We start from the raw sequence: 22,976 nt of genomic DNA on the forward strand, positions 1-22,976 counted from the left end.
CTTATATAAATTGGCAAAAATCAAAGTTTGTTTTTTTTAGGGGGAAATATGTATGTATGGAATATTTTCAAGCCATGGATGGTTGAATCTCCGTGGATAAGGAATCCGTGGATATGGAAGACCAACTGAATAGTGGCATATTAAATTGTGTCTCTTATATAAAATGGCAAACTTAAGGTTTGCTTTTTGGTACTTATATTACTTACTTTGGTACTTAGGAAAACTCATTAGCTCTTTTGGCTTTTCCTACCATCTCTATGCCGATGACACCCAGTTGTATCTTTCCTCCCCTGACCTTTCTCCAAGACTTGAACAGCAAGTCTCGTCTTGCCTCACAGCTGTCTCACAGTGGATGCGCCATCGGCGTTTGAAGCTCAACATGTCCAAGACGGAGCTTCTTGTCTTTCCTCCTAAACCCACCCTTCAACACTCCTTTTCTGTCTCTGTGGACAACATTTCTATTCAACCAGTTCAGCAAGCCCGCAGTCTTGGTTTTATCTTTGACTCTTCTTTGTCGTGTATCCCTCAGATCCAGACCACAGCCAAGGCTTGTAGATTCTTTTTGTACAATATTGCCAAAATCCGACCATATCTCTCCGCCTCTACTGTCAAGATCCTGGTCCATGCCCTAGTGATCTCACGACTGGATTACTGTAACGTCCTCCTGGCTGGGCTTCCTCTTTCTCACCTCCGTCCTTTAATCTCTGTTCAGCATTCAGCTGCACGCATTATCACTTCCACCCACCGCGCTGACCACATCTCTCCTGTGTTGGCATCCCTTCACTGGCTCCCCCTCCCTTTCCGCATTCAGTATAAGCTCCTGCTGTCGACATTTAAAGCCCTCCATGGACTGGCCCCTCCTTACTTATCAGACCTTCTTTCTCCTCACCTTCCCACCAGGGCCCTCCGTTCTGGTAGTCAAGGTGTGCTGTCCCAGCCCAGGATTTCCTCTGCCCCATCCCAGATTCGCCCCTTTTCACTTGCTGCCCCTCACTCCTGGAACCTTCTTCCCCCGCAAGCAAGAGCCATCACTTCTTTAACCAGCTTCAAAACGGAGTTGAAAACCATCTTGTTCAGAGAAGCCTTCCCAGGCATTGCATAATTGTCGCTTACTATTTGATGTTCTTTTGGTGCCTGTTTATCAAACCATTTCCTGTATTGCTATGTACTGTATATGCATTATCCTACTTGAGAGTATGTATTTTCCCTGGAAAATTATTAACCATCCATTATGAAGCCAAGCCCTCCCTCCAGTCCATCTGCCTTGGTCCAGGCCTTGGAGGTAGAGAGGAACTGCTGGACCTCTTACCCTTTCCCTCCACCACTCCCTTCTCCTTCTGTGTCATGTCTTTTTAGATTGTAAGCCCGAGGGCAGGGATCCATCTAACTAAAAAGATTGCATGTACAGTGCTGTGTAAATTTACAGCGCTTCATAAATAAAGGTTAATAATAATAATAATAATAATAATAATAATAATAATAATATATTTTTCCGAATATTTTCAAACTGTAGATAATTAAATCCGTGGATAAAGAATCCAAGGATATGAGGGCCGACGATATATTATAAACTGTGTTCACACTCTTGCTAATATTGTGCATCAGTCCTCAACAGCTTTTATCCTTTTTTGACTCTTGAGATTAACATCTTGTTTTGAGAGAAATGGCAAGTAACTCAAATGCTAAAATAAACAACATTCTTTCCTTGGAGCTATTTGTGGAGCGAGGCTATGGAATTTATGGAAGACACTGTTATTCTGATTTTCATGCTTCCTTAACTGAGATGACGCTTCTCCACCATCTCCTTCCTTTGCTGCTCTCTTTGTTTGGTGTCATATTTTTCCCCTGCAGCATCTCATAAATAGGAAGAATACATTTAAGAACATCCTGTTCTTTGCTGTTGTATTATCTGATACTCCCCCCCCCCCCAAATCCAGATGCACACTTTAAAAAATTACTGTTGAATGCATTGCAGTTACAGCTGTTTTTCGTAGTACAGAGATTTATCATAAATTTCTAGCACTATTTGGCTGTTTCGGACTTTACCACTACCCTTCCACAGTACACAATGATAGCACTATGACTCTGCTTTAACTGCCACTTTAGATGCATCTGGTAGAATTAGGGGATTTATAGTCTGTTCTAAACACTCCTCCTTATACTGCAAATCCCAAAATTCCATAGGATGGAACCAAGGCAGTTAAAGTGGAATCAATGTGTTGTCATTGTGTAGTGTGGAAGGGCCGCATATTCCTACACCTAATCATTTGTAGGCTACCCCAAAAGTGGTGTGTATGTATTTGCCAAAGGACTGTGTGAACTTGAGCATGTCACATGCTCTCACACTCAGGGGAAGGCAGTGGCAAACCTCTGAACAAATCTTGCCAAGAATGCCCCATGATAGGTTGATAGGTTTGCTTTAGGATTGCCATAAGTTGGAAACAACTTAAAAGGCACACAACAACAACAGAAAGACTGTGTTGCATAGTGGTTTGAGCATTGGATTAGGACTCTGGAGACCTGGGTTCAATACCTCGCTTAGCCATGGAAACCCACCGGGTGACCTAGGGCGAGTTACACACTCTCAATCCCAGAAAACCCTTGAAATGACTTGAAGGTACACAACAACAAAAATACAATGTAGTATAGTGACCAGAGTGCTAGGTTATGATCAGAAGCTCTTTCACATATAGTACTGTGGTTCCTCTTTAACTATCATGACTGGATCCTTTGGATTTGTAGCTTGTTGCTTGTTGTTGTTTTTGTTGTTTTTTTGCCTGCAGGTTATTTCCAACTTATGGTGACCCTAAGGCTATCATGTGGTTTTCTTGGAAAGGGAAGTCGAAGGCTTTCATGGCCCGCATCCATAGTTTTTTGTGGGTTTTTTGGGCTGTGTGGCCATGTTTTAGAAGAGTTTCTTCCTGGTGTTTCACCAGCATCTGTGGCTGGCATCTTCAGAGAATGCTGGCATAGAAGTGAGTGGGGTGTACATATATATATATTGTGTGACCCTAGGTTGGGAGGAGTGATTTCCAATTCACAGATTAACAAGGTTCGAATGTCAGCTTGGTCATGGAAACCCACTGGGTGGCTTTGGACAATGGTCCACTCTCTCAGCCTGAGGGGTAGACAAAGGTAAATCCCCTCTGAACAAATCTTGCCAAGAAAACCCATGATGGGGTCTCCTTAGGGTCAGCTTGAGTTGGAAAAGACTTGAAGATACACAACAACAACAATAACAACAGAAGATTACAGCCTTACATTGTAATTCGATGTGTACTTGCATGGGAATTAAGTCTCACTGAATTCAGCAAGGATAGCTTCTGAGTAGCCATCTGTAGATTGCATTGTAGGTCTCTGACATTACTGGACACTAGAATTCATTAGACTCTAGACATTAGGCGTAACCTTGGATTTGATCCTTCCAGGCAATTGCAGCCAGATCTATTATTAGGCAGCTGTTTTGATATAATGCTGAATTGTGGAATGAGTAATATTCTTTTGCAACAGAATTGCCTAAACTCATTATTTAAGGGCTTGGATTTCTTGAGTTCACACTCAAGTGACTTTTTGCCACATCATCTCGTTCATTTTTGGGATTTTTAAAAGATCGGTCATGGGTGTGTGTAAGAGGACCACCTAAACTATTCCTTGTGCAAAGAAGCCCTTGGGATTTTCTTTGTAGACAGATTTTATAAAACCTGTTTTTGCATATCAAACCACTGCTATCCCCAGAATTTTATATCTTGAAGGATCTATTGAAACATCATGCACAGTGATAAAGTTTTGAAAACATAAAGGCTTATAAAATAAAAGTACAGCAATATTTTCTATTAGAACATCACTAGAAACATTTTATTTTTGATATACTATGATATCATGATGGAATCTATGTTTGTCCAGAAGTTAATAAAATAAGAATATCAAATCCCAGAAATCAAGAGAAACTAGTGGGAAGTAGTATTTTTTATATTTGTTCGGTTACTAGATGTGCTGTTTTGTTATGTTTTGTTTTGTTTTTCTTTTCTTTTTTACTGTTGTAGAATTTATGTTTATATTTGATAGATGCTAATGAATTTGTAAATTTATGTTGTTTATATATAAATTTATGTTGTTTTTATCATTTATATGTTATTATTTTGGAAAATTTTGTTTTTATATTTTAAAAAATTATGCACAGTGAACCCAAATACTCAGAACATCTAGCTCGGAACCTATTAAGGGATCATTCACACTACAAAAATAACCTGGTGTGGAAACTGAGTTGTTTCAGGTTCATTCACACTGGCACCAAAAAACCCCATTTAAACCGGTGCATTTGACACCAGATCCCTTAGCAGTTCTTTTTTTATGAACCTCAGCAATCCACATCTCCGATAGCATGAATGCACTATCAGATAGATTTGGATCACGCAGCCACCATTCAGGAAATTGAGGTACCTCTATTTTGATCCGGAACAGTGACGAGTGAGAACTTCAAATCAGATTTAAATGCCACGAGGAGATTTGCTGGCTTAAAACATAGTGGGAATGGTGAATCGATTTTGAATCAATTTATAGATGCAAATCTCTCAGTGCAAAAAAACACAAGTGTGACTAACCCCCAAGACAATTTTATAATTGTGTTCTCAGAAATAAGTCAAAATGCATGTTCAGGTAAGTGGGCCTGGAAACTTTCACAAGCACGGTCCTTCCAAATGTCTGAAACCTCTACTCTCAAGAGTACTCATCATTAACAATGCAAACTGGGCCTGATGGGGAATGTAGTCCAGCTACTTCTGGCGAGGTTGTTTTTGTTTGGGGGTATTTTGTCAGGCTATGGGGCCATTCAGACTAACTTGTGCAATGAATTGCAACCCAATTTAAAAGTGGAAAGTTCCCACTGGTGCCAGTTTTGCACACCCAGATCAGGGTTTTGCACACCAGATCCAGGTTAAATCCCCCTCAGCGTGGGTTTTCTGAGAGCGGGATATTAACCATTTCTTTTCTAAAAACCTGGTGCAAGTGAATGTGAACTTGGCCCCAATCGTGATCGGGTCATGTTCGGGGGGAGGGCTAATGATCAGAGGGTGGGCAGTGGGTGGAACATGCCTCCCCTCTCACACAGCTTTCTTGGGGGGGGGTAATTTGACAGATTATGCAAATGTTACATGCTCCAGGCATGGATGGTTTCCCTGCTCCTTTTTTTAAAAAAATCTAGCAGGAATGTTCACATATTCTGTCATTTTGGCAGATTATGTGACTGCTACATGCTCCAGGGAGGGAACCCCTCAGTCCTCTAGGCAGAGAGCTTGACTTGGCCAGAGAGTGTGCATTGAACCGTCACTGTTTCCCTCTCCTCCTCCTCGTCCTCCTCCTGTTTCCCTTGCCGGCTGTCTTCCCTTACCCTCACCTTGCTCGATCCAGCCATGGCAGAGATCTTTTGGGGACCTTGGGAGTCCCCTTCCCCTCTGCCATGGCTGGATCGAGCGAGACAGATGACAGGGGAAGCAGGAGGGGGAGGAGGAGAGGGAAACGGAGTGCCATTGCGCCGCACCGTGCCAGTTCAAGGCACACTCTCTGGCCACATCATATTCCCTGAGCCAGAGGGGGGAGGAGGAGGAGGGCCCAGGACTGGTTTGCCCAGGCTCCCCGCCGGAGAGACCTCCAAGGGCAGGTAGGAGCCGGGGACCTAGAGAAGGAGCTGAGAGGTTCCCTCCCTGGAGCATGTAGCATTCACATAATCTGTAAAAATGACAGAATATGCGAGCATTTTCGATAGAATTTTTTTTTAAAGAAAAAGGAGGGGGGAAGCATCCATGCCTTTGGTGAATGGCTACATGACAGCAGAAGTGGATTTGATTGATAACAAGGAGGCTCTATCTCAGCGGTTCCCAACCTTTGTTGGGCCATGACCCCCATTGGGGATGAAATTCCCACCCGTGGCCCCCCTGATAGGTTGGGAGGCCAGGAAGGAGCGGGATTTTCGGCTGCATACAAGCCCCAGCAGGCTTTGTGGCCAGAAGTCCCGCCCCTTCCCAGCCTCCCAACCAATTAGGGAGGCCACCTGGGGAGAAGCGCAGTATTTCTGTGGATATAGTATATCTTGATTTCAGTAAGGCCTTTGACAAGGTTTCCCATGACATTCTTGCAAACAAGCTTGTAAAATGTGGGCTAGACAAAGTAACTGTTACATGGATTTGTAACTGGTTGACCAGCCGAACCCAAAGGGTGCTCAACAATGGCTCCTTTTCATCCTGGAGAGAAGTGACCAGTGGGGTCCCACAGGGCTCTGTCCTGGGCCCAGTGCTATTCAACATCTTTATCAATGACCTAGATGACAGAATTGGGAGCATACTTATCAAATTTGCAGATGACACCAAATTAGGGGGAATAGCTAATACCCCAGAGGACAGGATCAAGATTCAAAATGACCTGAATAGACTAGAAAGCTGGGCCAAAGCTAACAAAATGAACTTCAATACAGAGAAATGTAAGGTACTGCACTTAGGGCAGAAAAATGAAATGCACAGATATAGGATGGGGGACACCTGTCTGAATGAAAGTACATGTGAAAGGGATCTGGGAGTCCAAGTAGACCACAAGTTGAACATGACTCAAAAGTGTGATGTGGCAGCTAAAAAGGCCAATGCAATTTTAGGCTGCATCAATAAAAATATAGTGTCTAGATCAAGAGAAGTAATTGTGCCATTGTATTCTGCTCTGGTCAGGCCCCACCTGGAATATTGTGTCCAGTTCTGGGCACCACAATTCAAAAAGGACATTGAGAAACTGGAGCGTGTCCAAAGGAGGGTGACTAAAATGGTGAAGGGTCTAGAAACCATGCCCTATGAGGAACGACTCAGGGACCTGGGGATGTTTAGCCTGGAGAAAAGAAGGTTAAGAGGTGATATGATAGCCCTGTTTAAATATTTGAAAGGATGTCATATTGAAGAGGGAGCAAGCTTTTTTTCTGCTGCTCCAGAGAACAGGACCCGGAACAATGGATGCAAGCTGCAGGAAAAGAGATTCCACCTGAACATTAGGAGGAACTTCCTGACAGTAAGGGCTGTTCGACAGTGGAACCTCTCCTTCCTTGGAGGTCTTTAAGCAGAGGCTGGATGGCCATCTGCTGGGGATGCTTTGATTTGGATTTCCTGCATGGCAGGGGGTTGGACTGGATGGCCTGTGCGGTCTCTTCCAACTCCATGATTCTATGACTTCCAGCCGCAAAGGCCTCTGGGGCTTGTAGTCCCGTCCCCTTCTCCTCGTGGTTGCCTGACAGCCATGGGGAGAAGAGGAGGAGGCAGCCCTGACCATCCCTTCCTCCCCGCAGCTGTCTGGCAGCCGCGGGAAGGAGGAGGAGGGACCCCCGCCTCCGTTCCCTGCCTCCCCGTGGGTGCCTGCACCCGCGGGAAGGCAGGGAGAGGAGGAGGCGGCCCTGCCTCCATTCCCTTCCTCCTTGCGCGTGCCTGTCCCAGCGCGGGCACTCGCAGGGAGAAAGGGAAAGGAGGGAGCCCCACCCCCTTCTCCTTTTCCCTGCGTGATGCCTGCTGCAGCGCTGGCACCCGCGGGGAGAAGGGGAGGGGGGAGGCGAGGGGAATTCCCAACCTGGCGATCCCCAGAGGGGTCGCAACCCCCAGGTTGGGAACCCCTGCTCTGTCTTGAAGAGCTCCTTCTGGAAATGTGAACATCAAGCGGGGTAAATTGCACCATGGATCTTCCATCGAGGTAAAGGTACTATGAACTTCTTGCTGGAGAGATTTGGTGCCAGGTTAGTGAATCTGACCCAGATCTACCCAGGGAAAATGCCCAAGTGAGAATGGGGCCCATGTGTCTCTCTCCCCAAGGATCCCAGGGCAGAAAAGTGGCTCGTGGACCTGGCACAGTTGTCCACATTATCTTTATAATTTCAAGTCTAAATGAAAAGACAATCATCCACCTTTCAATTTACTATAGGAGGAATTACTCTCGGTATGGAGTGAAGGGAGAAACTGCATCCTTCGAAGCTTTTTCAAAGGGTGTGCTATTTTTACGTGTCAAAGAACCAAGGCATATTTCAGCCTTATTAGGTGATTGTTCTGCAGGCCAGAGTTTTGGTGGATGCTGAAATCCAAATTGCTGAGCTGTAACCTGCAAAGAACCTCAGTTGTTCCCAAATGATGGCTCTTTGGAAGCTCTTTCTTTGGTAAACCTAGATCAGGGTGGAATCCAAGAGTATTTGGAAAGAGAAATCAGAGTTTGCTACAGAAAACATCCAAGGTTGGGTTATTCGCATGGGATGGTGTCGTGTTGTGAGTGCATATGGACACATTGCATAGGTCCTATATATTTTTTCTTCCCCAGATGTTGGATAAAAGAATATTTTTACCTTTTGATTAACATGTGATAAATATTTTGAAGCACAATTCTCAAAGCTGATTTTTATGGCTATATCCATTTGCAAGTTCCAATCAGAATAGACTCAGTGGGTTCAAATCTTGGCTTGGCCATGTTAACCCACTGGGTGACATTGGGCAAGTCACACTCTCTCAACCTCAGAGGTCAGCAATGGCAACCCTCTTCTGAAGAAACATGCCAAGAAACTCCCACGATAGTTCACCTTAAGGCCGCCATAAGTCTGAAATGACTTGAAGGCGCACAACAACAAATTAACACTGAAAAGCCAATGTGGTGCAATGTGTTACAGACTATGACTGCAGGAGACAAAGGGTACATCTACACTGTAGAAATAATGCCGTTTGACACCACTTTAATTGCCGGGGCTCCATCCAAAAGACTGGGATTTGTAATTTTTGTGAGGCACCAGCACTCTTTTGTAAGACTGTGTAAAACTACAAATCCCAGAGGGTGGTGCTTTAGGATGGTGCTACAGCATTTAAAGAGTGTCAAACTGAATTATTTCTACAATATAGATGTATTCCAGGATTTTAATCTCTACTCAGCCTTAAAAGGAAGGTATTTGCAACCTTTCTCTGAATAAACCTTACTAGGAAAACCCCACAATAAAGTTACCATAAATTTCAGTTTACAGAAAGTCTCAGAACAACAACAGCATTAATTACAATGGGCCTTTGGTATCTGTTGGGGTTTGGTTCCGGGACACCACCCCCCCCCCCCCCCCGTGAATATCAAAATCCATGGGTGCTCAAATCCCATTAAATACAATGTAAGTAAAATGGTGTCTTGCCTTATAGAGAATACCAAAATCAAGGTTTGCCTTTTGGAATTTATATAGATTTTAAAATTATTTTCAAGCCATGGATAGTTGAATCCATGGACAAAGAATCCCTGGATACAGAGGGTTGACTGTAATACTAATGTAAATTCCATTGATTTGATGGATTAACACTCAGATTAGAATTAGCAATTGGATTTAGGCCAGAGAAAATTGTGTCTCTTCAGATAATGTTGGATTGCAGATCCCAGCAACCCTAGTCAGTTTAGCCGATGATGAGAATGCTGGGAATTGGGGTCAAACTTTATCTTCTGGGCAAAATGATTCCTGCTCTTAATTTACACCTGTGTTTTGAGGCTGCAATACAAGAGCCAAATTTGTGACTTGAAGTGGGTTTCCAATTGCAGCTTGGAGGAAAACTCTGGCTTGTGAAACTATAGTAACTACCTCAGCCATCCCCCCCCCCTTTTTTTTAAATAAAGTCTTTATTAAATTACGTATTTTAACATATATACAAACAATGTTACATATGCCCCATTCCCTACTCCCCTCTCCCCCACGGCTTGATAGAGTTTAGAATCAGCCATTTTCCTAAGCTCTGTTCAAACAACATGCAAAATATACTTTGCAAAAACCAGGAGGAAGGGGAGGAAGAAATGTATGAGCATGAAGATTTTTCATGATGGCCAAACCATTGGTCTTTGAACTGGATTATAGTTGTTGTTGTTTCAATACTTACTTTACTAAGAATCAAATTAATTTAGAAGAATGCTTGTCAACAGTCAAGCCTAGAGCAGGGATAGGAAATGTATGTCCCTTGTTGTTGGACTGCAGCTCCCATTATTCTTAGCCGACGCAACCAATGGCGAGCATGATGGAAGTTGCAATCCAACAACATCTGGATAGATTTATCTGGCCTCAAAGGTTACAACCTAGAAAGCAACATCTAAAGCAACATTTAAAAGAAGTTGCAAGTCTTTCTTCTTTTGCTGCACAGTATGTACAAAGACCTGGCAATAGTGCCACAGTCTGTAAATCCATTTTAGGAGGGTGTTGCTAGAGTTTACTAGGTGTAATGTTATTGCTGTATTAATATCTGGATTATGGGAAACATTTTTGCAGACTTGTCTGCTGATGATGAATTTTTCCCTCACATTCAGACAGTCATATCTATAGGAATTAATCTTGTGAGTTCCAGATCCATGTTTTTAGACTTCACGTGGCTCAATCTTTCTCTCTCTGCTTGTCTGTCTCCACTCATCCCTTTTAATGGGAGAAGTTCATAAAAGAGCCCTGTGGAACCCAGTAACATTGAACCACCACACCTCTGTGGTTTCGATTTGAAGCCAACCCAGGCAAGAATCTGAGACAGAATTAGGAAAACTATGGGTGGAGTACTTTCCTTCTTAGTCATTCTAGAAATTTGAAGGAAAGAACATTCCCATTTTCTCACATATTTTCTCCTTTTCCAACTGGGTCAGGATGATTTTCTTCTAGTAATTGACTTGAGAATGTATTCAGCTTCACAAGTGCTTAGAAAACCCTGACTCTCTATCCGAGCTCTCTTTCTTTTCTCTCTCTGCTCCTTCTCTTCTTTACCCTCTCCAGTCTTTTCTTTCTCACTGGTCTTTTGCAGCATCCAGTTCATAGTTTTCCCCTTTACTGACTCTACTCCTATTTCCTTACCATACAACAGGCCTTATCTCTTACTCCCTCCCCCCCCCCCCCCCATGGCTTAGGGCCATGCACGAAGAATCACAACAAAAGCTGCCTACAGGACTTTGGAGACCAGGCTTTGACTTCCTGCTTGGCCATGGAAACTCATTGGGTGACCTTGGGCAAGTCACACTCTCTCAGCCTCATGGGAAGGCAAAGGCAAACCCCCTATGAACAAACCTTGCCACGAAAACCCTATGATAGGCTCGCTGTAGGTTAGAAATTATTTGAAGGGACACAGCAACCACGCTTATACAGGGCAGGGACAGGAGGCAAGCTTCAGATATTAAGTAGAAGAACCAGATCACTGGTTCATGCAAGAAAATTAATACTCATTCCCAAAAGATACATTGATCACATTCCTGTTGTAAATTCCCCTACATGTGCAGTTGTATTTCCTTTTCTCGTTATGCTATACATCCAGGTGTCAACGAGACTTAAATTTAACAAGTGGGAACTGCCACAAAATGTAACAAAATGTTCAGGGTGTCCCTGTTCCATGTGTTCCTCCTTTCCAGCCAGCTAACCAAATGTATAGCTATGGGAGGGCAATATGCACTTTTCTTCCTGTGAAATTTTCTTCGGTCCCCAAATTTCTTGCATTGCAGTAAATTAAAATTTCAGTTGAGCATTTAGAAATACAGCCTAGCCCCCCAAAGAAAACAAGAAAAAGTTTACGAAGGGAATGTGAAGCAGTTGCAAAGGGAATGTATATCAGTTCTATGTGTGTGCAATTTTCATCAGTTTTCACCATCTCACTCTCTCTGCATTGGTAGAAATTTCTGAAGGGAATTTTCATATTGGGGCCAGCTTTTTATTTGGCAGGGACAATGCCCTAAAGCCAACCATAACTGCTTCTGAGATACTCCATTCCCTTTTCACCATCCAACAGCTACTCTTCCCTCATTGGGTGGTTTTGGCAACGCTCCCCGCAACACAAAATTTGAGGAGCAGTACAAATGTTGGGGTTCTCATGAGCATGTGAAAATTGCAGCTACAATTACAGTATAAGGAATTGTGCATGAATAAAGCATTGCTTTTTTTCCTTTTACAGTGAACCCTTGATATCTGATGGGATTTATTTATTTATTTCAAGGATTTATATCCTGCCTTTCTCCCACAATGGGATTCAAAGCGGGTTTGCTTCCACGACCCCCATGGATACCAAAATCCATGGATGCTCAAGTCCCATTAAATACATTGACATAGTAAAATTGTGTCCTTTATATAAAATAACAAAATCAAGATTTATGTTTTGGATTTTATTATTTTCAAAAACTATTTTCAAGACATGGATGGTTGAATCATGGATGAAGGATCTGTGGATATGGAGGCCAATTGTACTTTCCATTTTGGGGGTTTATTTTTCCTTCCTTCCTTCCTTCCTTCCTTCCTTCCTTCCTTCCTTCCTTCTGCTGCTGCTTTTCTTTTTGGAGTATCAGTTTACAGTCATGGGTATTCGATGACATGCCCTTATGGGCTGAGTACAGCTGACTTGATTGTTTGCTGATCCTGAAAATGTTTCATTCTGGTTCAGATCATTCTGTTAGAGAGCTATTTGCCATACTTTTCCCATGTTGTCACCGTAACCTTTTGCAAATCATTTCCAGTGATGCTAAGGCATGCTTCTGAGTAATACCCTTCACGCCTCTTTGAGGGCATGAGAAGATGATGTTGTGGACTTCTGCATTCAGTTGTGCAGCTACGAAGGAGATCTGAAAAGCATTTGGAATCTATATTGAATCATGATTTTTGGTCCCATCAGAAGACGCGCCTTCCCCTGACTTATTTGTAACTTTCATACCTTGTCTTTTCTTCAGTGAGATAAAAGTAGTGTATATGGTTATCCTCCTACGTTAGCTTCTCGACAACCCTGTGAGATGGGTGAAGCTTAGTGAAATTGACTAGCCTGAGATCACCTGGGGCTCTTTCCCACTACACAATTATAGCCCTGTGATTTTATTTTAACTGCCATGGCAATGTACTATGGAATCCTGGGATTTATAGTTTACTATATGTGTTATGTGCCTTCAAGTTAGCTGCCAACTTACGGTTACTCTGTGAATTTCATAGGGTCTTTTTTGGGCAAGGAATACTCAGAGGTAGTTTTGCCAGTTCCTTCCTCTGAAATATAGCCCACAGCACCTGATATTCAGTAGTGGTCTCCTATCCAAGCACTAACCAGAGCTGACCCTGCTTAGCTTCCAAGATCAGAGGGAATCTGGTTCCTCTGGAATGTTTAGGTCCTTATAGTTTAGGGAGCAGTTTTAAAAATTTCTCAGCTAGATTTCTCAGCAATAGAAACCCACCAATCTGAAGGCAGTCTCCTTGGATAATGAAGGGAAGAGGAGACCCAAAATCATGGGGCACAGTTGGTGCTGGAGGAGGTTGGCAGTCCTATCATGGTAGAGGCAGAATCTGGTCCATCCCAAGCAGCAGCTGCAGAGCAGCAGGAGGAAACAGAGGCACTTCACCTTGTCAAGTAATGTAAATAAAAGTGGCAGAAGCAAAATCTCAGGCAACACTCTGATCCACTTTAAATAAAGTATGCTGAGCTAAAGAGGCCAGTTAGACTGTTTAACTGCTGGCTATAATTTGCTCAGTCCAGGCTTTCCATTACTGCAGAGAACAGCTTCCAAACTTCCTAGCAATCTGATCTGACATCTCTGGCTCTCTAACCTTTGGTACATACTTTTGGAGTAATCTTTTCAGGAACTGCCCTCTTAGCTTTTTACTCTGCTCTAGACTGCTTTGTCTCTTGGAGTTCTGGAGTATCTGGGCCACATTTCTGTTTGCAACCTCATGTAAGCCTTGGAACCAGACTGGCATCCTCTTGCCAGTTCTTGCAGACTATAGGTGCATTCATCAGGGCACTTAATGGCTATAAATAGATCAGTGACCTTGGTCAAGTCACATTCTCTCAGCCTTAAAGAAAGTAAATGGCAAACCTCCTCTGAAAAAAATCTTGCAAAGAAAGCCCTGTATTAAGGCACATAACAACACAACAGTTCATGCTCTTGTACCCTTAATTAGGTGCTCAGTATCTTTCTTGTAAAATTGTGTTTCTAAATCTAGACTAAAATTTGTTGGAGAGGTTCACTATTTTTTTTTAGTCTTGATACTTTATTGATATCTGCTATAGCAAGTTAATTGAGATTTTAATAATAAAAATATTGGCCAAGATCCTGCAGCAGAGGCTACAGTAGATAACTTCACAATGATATAGCTGCATTTCTGATACAATACTCAAGCTTCCTTGTAAATTGTGACAGTGTGCATTGGCGCACTTACACATGGTGTCCCATTGCACAATGGGGACAAGTCGTGCAAGGGAACTGTTATGCGGTAACCATCCTGCTGGTTTCTCTTGTGCAGTCCCAATGGCATAGCTACATCTTTGCTGCCCTCTGGAGAATACATACCATATTTTCCGGCGTATTGACGACTTTTTAACCCCTAAAATCTTTTTGAAAGTTGGGGGGTCGTCTAATACGCTGGGAAGGCTCCGCTGCCAGCGCGAGGGCCACTGGCCTTGCCCTCCTCCCAGGCCCCGCAGAGCCCGGGAAGGAGCACCATGGCCTGGCACGAGGGCCATCGGCCTTCTCCTCCTCCCAGGCCCCGCGGAGCCCGGGAAGGAGCGCCGCAGCCTGGCGCGAGGGCCGCCGGCCTTCTCCTCCTCCCAGGCCCCGCGGAGCCCGGGAAGGAGCGCCGCAGCCTGGCGCGAGGGCCACCGGCCTTGCCTTCCTCCCAGGCCCCGCAGAGCCCGGGAACGAGCGCCGCGGCCTGGCCCTCCTCCCAGGCCCCGCAGAGCCCGGGAACGAGCGCCGTGGCCTGGCCCTCCTCCCAGGCCCCACGGAGCCCGGGAAGGAGCACCGCGGCCTGATGCGAAGGCCACCGGCCTTCTCCCTCCTTGGATTTTAAGGAGGGGGTCTTATACGGCGAGTATATCCCAAACTGTATTTTTACAGGGAAAGTTGGGGGTCGTCTTATACGCCCAGTCGTCTTATACTCTGGAAAATACGGTACATTGCACAGTTCATCTTTATGCAATCATACGTTGGTTTACGAAAAGTTAATTTCCCAACAGGATTCCAACCACTAATAATTAACTTGACGTTCTCATATGTAGGAGAAATTGTCTGCCTTCGAATCCTCAAATAGAGTCAGGCCTCCATATCCACAGATTCCTTATCCACAGATTCAACTATCCACAGTTTGAAAATATTATATATATTTCACGGTTTGAAAATATTGTGTGTGTTTGTGTGTGTGTGCGTATTCCAAAAAGGAAACCTGGATTTTATCATATAATGGGTAGCATTTCTATGCCACTGTATTTATGGGACTTGAGCATCCATGGATTTTGGTAGACGGAAGGTCCTAGACGTGGGAGGGATAGTAAGGGCCCACTGTATTGCCTTGTAGGAAGCTGCTTCAGTAATGTAAAATATGGCCAATAAAAGAAATGTTGATCAATAAGATCGTAAACTGAGAGCCATACTTGAATACCCCATTCACATGGCTTGGCAAAGTTCCTATGAAGCATGGATGGCTAACAGTGCTTGGCTCTGTCAATCAGTTTAGCACACATGCCTGACTCAATTATTTCAGGGCTTGTGTGTTTATGTATGTGTGTGTGCGTGTGAAGAATGGAAAGAATGGCATTCCTTTTCAATATGCTGAATAATTCATTTTACATTGCAGAAGAACATTTCAAAGTTGATTATAAGCTGTGTATTGCATGTGTTTGATATAGTAACACATTTTTTCCACATCTTTTTATTTTACAATCACTTCGCAGTTGTAAACGAAATTGAATGCCAATGTATAAATGTATCTAGCAGTGTGTGCTCTGGGTTGTGTAATTTTTTCCTCTCTGTATGTAGATTAAAAACAACTTTGTCTTCAGACCTGTGAAGAATATATGAAAAGTCGGAATTTTAATGACTCCCTGTTAATCATCTGGTTTCTCCACCAATGGTTCTTAAGTAGGTCTTATCTACAGATTCTCATGTTTGTATAACGTATATTTTTAAAGACTATGGCTGAGAATCTAGATCAGCTACTAAATCAGCAATACAGTGGACCCTTGCTTTATGCGGGGGATCCGTTCCAGACCACCGCCCCCCCCCCCGCGTAAAGCAAAATGTGCATATGCTCAAGCCCTATTATATCCAATGGGGCTCATGCTCGACCCGCAACTGCGCGCACCATTTGCAAACCGCATTGACTGTAATGGGGCTTGTGCTTGCTGCGCCGCCATGCGCATGCGCCAACCTTCTCCTATTTCCTAGGCAGCTTCAGCATAAGTTGAAAGCTGCCTATAATGAGCCCACATATAGCGCAGGATCACTGTACTAAGTTATATCAGCTGCTTTTTACATTATTGAAGCAGCTTCCTAAAAGGAAGTTTCTAAGGTAGTTTCTAACTAAGTACCATCTTCTAGCCTGACCTCCTATTGGTCCTGCTCTCTAGGGCAGCAGAGAACAAACCTGCACTATTCTATCTGTGACAGCCTTTTAGATATTTAAAGAGTATAATCATGCCACCTCTATTCACCAGGCTGAACATGCCCAACTTCCTTAACCTTGCCTCATATGCTTTGTTTTCCATATCTCCTGTCATCCTTATTGCCCTTCTCTGAACCTGCTCCAGCTTGTCTGTGTGCCTTCAGGTTGCCTGTCGACTTACATCAAGCCCATGAATTTCATAGAATTTTATTAGGCAAAGAATACTCAGAGGTCATTGTGCCAGTTCCTTCCTCTGAAATATAGCCTACAAATCTTGGTATTCATTGGCAGTCTCCCATCCAAGTGCTAACCAGAGCTGACCCTGCTTAACTTCCAAGATCAGATGGGATATGGTGCCTTTAGAGTAATTAGGCTATATCTTCTTGTTATCATTCTTAAAATGAGGTGGGTTCCCTGTTGCAATTCTTCACACCAGTGATCATTGGTGGGAGTTGGGTAGAAATACCAGTCTACTGCATCCTGATCAAAAAGAGAACAGTTCTGTTCTGTTGCTCACAGAGACTGGTGCCCAGTAAGGCAGGATTGAGGATGTTTACAATCCCTAAATATTCCCTATACTATTATCACAATTGTAAATCCATAAAGATCATGACTGTGCATAAGTTACAGATGTATAACTTTCATAATAGCAATAGTGAATTCCAGCCTAAATTAATATCAGATTAATTGTGCTTAAAGGATCACATAATTGAACTATGCCCAGCAAAGAAAAAAAGAAAAATATAGGGAGAATTCCTCCTCCTCCTCCTCCTTCTCTCTGACATGTCATTTTTTATTAACCAGAGGAGTGTGAGAGAAATTTAAATGCAAATCCCTGTCCTACACTCCTTAGTGGTAATGCCCCCTTCATTATGTAATTTTACTGAACTTGTAGCCAGTGGCACCACTAGGGTTGGTGCGGTAACTCATGGTATCACCCCATGGCTGCAGTCTCCATTCTGATCAATGTTTGATTCCAGGTACAGGCACTGTTTTACTATTTCTGCATTGTTTAATTTCCTCATTGTCTAATTTGAATTTGTGTAGCTTCTCTGTGGTCATTATTTTTGCTTTGTTTATGTTCAGCAATAAACCTACCTTTGCACTTTCTTCCTTAATCCTCCTTCTAAAAAAATTAATCTCTTCTTGCCTCCTCTAAACAGATACATAAATATTTATAAATTTCTGAATATTTTCAAGCAGTGGATGGTTGAATCCATGGATATGGAGGGCTAACTATAATCTCAAACCAGTATGTTTCCATTTTCTTTAACTAGCGTGGTTGTGGCAAGAGCAGGGTTTGTGCAGTGATGCCCTCAGCCTCAGGTACAAAATTTTCTGTTAAAGAACTAAAGCCTAGGAACACATCTACTTTGTCAAATGTGGTATACCCGAATTTATTTCTGTTCCTTGTTACCACAGAAATAAGTTACCACCTCTTCTTTGAAAACCAGACTCTTTCCATGTGCAGGTAATGACAGAACATGTTTCATGCAAAAAACCTGTGAACAAAATGAGCAACACCCTGACAATTTACTGTGCTGAAAGTGTGCATGAGCACATGGGGGGGGGGGGTCCAGTTACATGCAGACACAATTCATGTTTTTTTAAAGCTTTCGCAGGAACAGTGCTGGAACAGCCTTTGGGAATCTCGCCTGCCTTGTTCTCTGTCTCTTAGTGAGGATGGCAGCCCGGCTTTATTAATAACATCTTTGCAGCCAGCAGATACACCCCAAGCAAACATTTCCTGTCATTTTTCATCAACTCTAAGATCTAAACCCAGACATCCCTTGGGAGAGGCTAACAGGAATGCTTTGAAATTAACCCAGACAGCCAGCAAGTCCATTAACAATCAAAATCTAGTTTGACTTCCTAATTGAAGCCAATGCAACCTTCTGACCTGTATTTTCAGCATGGAGACGGCATGCTTCTTGCTTGCAAATGCCAAATTCTTCTGTGCGCCTTTAGGCACAGGAACGCAAGGAAGCACCTTATAATGAACCATAATGCTGATCTCTCTGGTTCAGTCTTCCCTGCATATGAGATACAGATTTCTTCTAAGTAATAATAATAATAACAATAATTTGTTTTATTTATATACCGCTATTTTAATTTGTTTTTTCTTTTCTATATGGTAATTTTATCTATTCCTCTTTTTAATTGTTATTATCTTAGAGTGTACGCCTTGGGCAGGCTTTTATATACTCTTTAATTTTACCGACTTTGTACAGCGCTGTGTATAATTGCAGCGCTTTAAAAATAAAGTTTAATAATAATAATAATAATTCCAAAGATCATAGCGGTGAACAGCAAGTAAACTAATTTGCCCCCCAACAGTCTGGGTACTCATTTTAGCGACCTCGGAAGGATGAAAGCCTGAGTCAAGCTTGGGCCCATTTGCTGGTCCTGAACTTGCAACCTTGTGGTTTCGAGTGAATGGCTGCAGTACAGGCATTTAACCACTGCACCACCAGTGTACCAAAGTACACCAAAGTACCAAATCAAATTAATCAGGACAAAACAAGTGAAGCAGCAATTTCCAATTTATTCATTACAATCTTGCAAGAAGGGGGGGTCTAAGGCAAGTAGGCACACCGTCTGAGGTTTTACACAGCATTTATAAGATATTTTCTGTTACAGTATTTCTATCTCATTTTTTTATTGGCCAGATCTAGACATGTGATCAATTTTAAGACCACCTTTTTAAGTATGTAAAAACTCCACCCATAATATATCTCATCATACATCTCATGACCATTTAAATTAGTCATTATAGATTCATAGGTGTGTTCTAATATTCATAGCCCCCCATTACGCATGCTCAAAAGGGGATATCTCTTGACTTTTAGTAACCCAACCAAAAAAATAGCGTTCTTGACATTTAATGAGGATGGAGCTCTTATCAGTTGGCTCCAAAAACTGCTTTGCCTCCTTCTTTGCAAAGTTATCCTTGACTTCCAGGGGCAGTCATATTTATTTATTTTTTTAAACAGAACAGCCATTTTGATAATCTTAACAGAGACAAAAAATACTATTTAAAATAACTAAGTCCAGCATATTTTATAATTGTATCTTATTTATTATCAAAGATATAACCCCTCTTTATTCTTATAAAATAATATATTTAATATTTAATAAATAACAATGTTGTAAAAAGCTTATCTAAAAACTCTTTCTTTTACTAACTTATATATTTTTATAAAATTCCCTTTCAGTTAAAGGGCCTCAGCTGACCTTTAATCAATCCTATTAGAATAGATATGTTGATTATAATAATATACATGTATATATGTAGTTTCATATTATCTATCTCAGGGACTGCCTCCTCCCGTACAATCCTCCCCGCGCTCTCCGGTCCTCTGGGAGGAACTTACTGCAGCCTTTAAAATCTAGGCTTGCGGTGACCTCCCAGAGGGCGTTCTCTGCTGTCACCCCCAAACTCTGGAACGACCTGCCAAATGAGATCCGTCATATAACATCATTAGACAGCTTTAAAAAAGCGGTCAAGACGGATCTCTTCCGGCAGGCCTTTCCAGACTAACCATCCCGGCCCAGGTTCCCTGATTCCCTCATTCCTCCCGTGGCCCCATCTTAGTGATGGTTGAGGATCAACAGAGGGATATCAGGGTTTTTAGTCTAATTGCTGTTTTTATGCTTGATATTGTGTTTTTAATATGTTATACTGTTTAATATTGTCTTAAGGGGGGGAGGGATAAAGTGTTTTTAATTGTTGTATTTTATATTTTACTGTTGTCAACCGCCCGGATTGGTTTGCCACAGGGCGGTATATAAATAATAATAATTATTATTATTATTATTATTATTATTATTATTATTATTATTACTATATATGTAATTTAATTATAGCATGTGTTTATATAGTCTAACATGATTTCTATTCTGTTCATGTGTTTCTAACTCTTATTAAATCTTATGTGTTTGATTCAAATCCATTTCTCTCAAATCTCTCCTATTTCTTTTTAAAATATTTTGAATCAAACATCTTTCTAATTATTATTGCTTATCTCATTTTAACCTCTTGTTTTAAAACATTTATTTTTCTCAATTCTCCCATTTATTTCTTTTTGTTATTTATTTATTTAGAATGCCAAGGTAAAAAGGAGAAACCAATTGTACTATAGAACAAATTTTAACCTCTGAACAACACCCCTGGGCAATGTCCACAAGTAGACACTTTCAAAACCATTTGTTTGTGTCCAGATGGAATCTCTACTGCAGCTTTGTGTGCATTTGGAGTGTTGCTTGCTGTCTACAGTATCATTGTAGCAAGGGCCCAGAAGCTGCAAATGGAAACATGGACAGTGCCGGACGGCACCACCACCTTGGAGGGCAACAGCGGAGACCTCGCCAGGCCCAAGGCACTCTTGGAGGGCAGTGGAGGAGACCGCAGAGCCAGCGCCATCTTAGACGCCAGAACGTCCCCAATTTTGGGCTCTGCGACCTGATTCGTCGGAGTTGGAGACTGCATAGTAATGTCAACAGTAATGAAGGGACATTTGGATTTTGAATCATCTACCATTCCTTCTGTGTGAGACAGCCTACATACAAGGTTTATGACAGCATTTATGAGCTATGGACATTAGCAGTTTACCAATATTAAATCTGCTTAATTTAAACTTTATATAGTGAGTTGAGCTTTTTTTCACAAAACATACACACTGGGCAATTAGCCACTGTAATGATACCACACTCCTTCTCCTTAGGGCAGTCCTATGGGGTTTTTCTCATCCCGCTGCCACTCAATTTATGTATCGAACCCCCTTTCTTATATGGCTTCTGATTGGCTGGTTTGTAGTCAGCTCATTACACACCTCCCCCCTTTAATAGGTTCATTGACACACATAACCAAATGGTTATATGGACCAATGAACTTTTAGTTATACATTATACTTACCCATTATATAATCTTATCTCTATAACATTATATATAAACATCATGTAAACACCATCACTATATACACATATATATAACATTTATATAAACCTGTTATACATATATTGACCTATTATAACAACTTATCATACCTTTCTTATATGTTTAGCATATTATAACCATACTCCATATCACTTGTTGGGTTTAAATGGTGCCCTGGTTAAATGCCTGTACTGCAGCCATTCACTCGAAACCACAAGGTTGCAAGTTCAAGACCAGCAAAAGGGCCCAAGCTCGACTCAGGCTTGCATCCTTCCGAGGTCGCTAAAATGAGTACCCAGACTGTTGGGGGCAAATTAGCTTACTTGCTAATTAGCTTACTTGCTGTTCACCGCTATGATCTTTGGAATAGCGGTATATAAATAAAACAAATTATTATTATTATTATTAAATACTTTAATAACACTCAGGCCTGTTACAGACGGGCCTAAAATTGTGCGCTCCGTGCGTGCTAGGGTTAGAAAGGGGCGTCCTTTCCGGACACCCCCAACCCTAGCACGTGCGGAGCGCACACAAAATGGCAGTGGCTGTTCCACACGGCTGCTGCCATTACGATGTCACAACCGCGCTGCCTCTATATGGGGCGGCGCGGACATGACATCGTCACGCCGCGCCAGGGCGAATAGTGCGCACCTTCCCTGGCCGCAAAAGGAGCTCCGAAACGGAGCTCCTTTTCCGTTTGCGTCGCTGGGCGCAGTCTTCAGACAGCTGTGCCCAGCAATGCAGAGGAGAAAGGGGCCAAGCGGCCCCTTTCTCCTCCTCCCTGCCGGCGCGGGGTGTCCTTGGGGCTTGAAGCCCCAAGGACACCCCTTTCCAGGCTGCTGGGAAGGGGCCTTTTGCCACTCCCCCGCAGCCTGGAAAGCGGCGGATCGGGGCCTCAGCGGCTGCCGCTCTGGCCACTGAAGCCCCGATCCGACAGGGAAAGGGGCGGGTGCAGGCCACTGCTTTTCGGCGGTCTGTAACCCGCCTTAAATAACCTTTTTTCCCCCAACTTCAGATCCTTTGTATGTTCCAGTGAAATGTTTTTCTGAAACATATATTCAATCTTTTAACCCCTCTCTTACTGGATTAAAGACTGATGGAACATCATCTCCAACCACTTTTTCTCATTCCCAGTATGCCTTTGAAAATATTTCATCTTTCATTATCCTAATGGCTATTAATACATTGATTTTCCAGTCTATCAATTCAATTATATCATTGTCCTTTTCAAGAGTTTCTTCTGGATCCGTTCTTGTAACCGACAACGTGTTTCTTTTCATCAGTTGTGGACTTAACACCTCATCTGGTAAAAAGTCTTTGTTTCTTCCTGTTTCACTGGACCAAATTCTTTGAGTGCATTGAGCAATCTTTACATCTTCTTCTGTAGACTGTAAAGTGACCCTTGTGGTCTGTTCCAACCTATGATTTAAAGTTTTAGTTGGCATAGTTGGAGATTTACCGTATTTTCCGGCGTATAAGACAAATGGGCATATAAGATGACTCCCAACCTTTCCAGTTAAAATATAGGGTTTGGGATATACTCGCCATATAAGACTACCCCTCTTTCAATGCACACCAAATAAACATTTAAAAAAACATCAGATTTGATTTCAATATTGTAATTTTAATTCAAATGCTTATGATATGCACTTACTT

The 22,976-nt window shown here is 42.4% G+C and overlaps 1 protein-coding gene and 1 long non-coding RNA gene across 4 annotated transcripts in view; both read left to right on the top strand.

Moving 5' to 3' along the window:
• ME3 (malic enzyme 3) overlaps positions 1–22,976 on the top strand; it is a 142,963-nt gene that overhangs the window by 25,249 nt on the left and 94,738 nt on the right. The window lies entirely within an intron of this gene.
• Positions 7,495–21,024, top strand: LOC149320078 (uncharacterized). Of its 2 annotated transcripts, none has more exons than XR_016280273.1 (2): positions 7,495–7,753; positions 20,489–21,024. It is a non-coding gene; the product is annotated as an uncharacterized LOC149320078 (long non-coding RNA). The 2 variants fall into 2 exon arrangements; XR_016280272.1 differs by having other exon boundaries at positions 7,495–7,710.

The sequence above is a fragment of the Sceloporus occidentalis genome, unplaced genomic scaffold (genome assembly GCF_023333645.1).
Source record: "Sceloporus occidentalis isolate IW3139 unplaced genomic scaffold, rSceOcc1.0.p SCAF_2, whole genome shotgun sequence".
Lineage (NCBI taxonomy): Eukaryota > Metazoa > Chordata > Lepidosauria > Squamata > Phrynosomatidae > Sceloporus > Sceloporus occidentalis.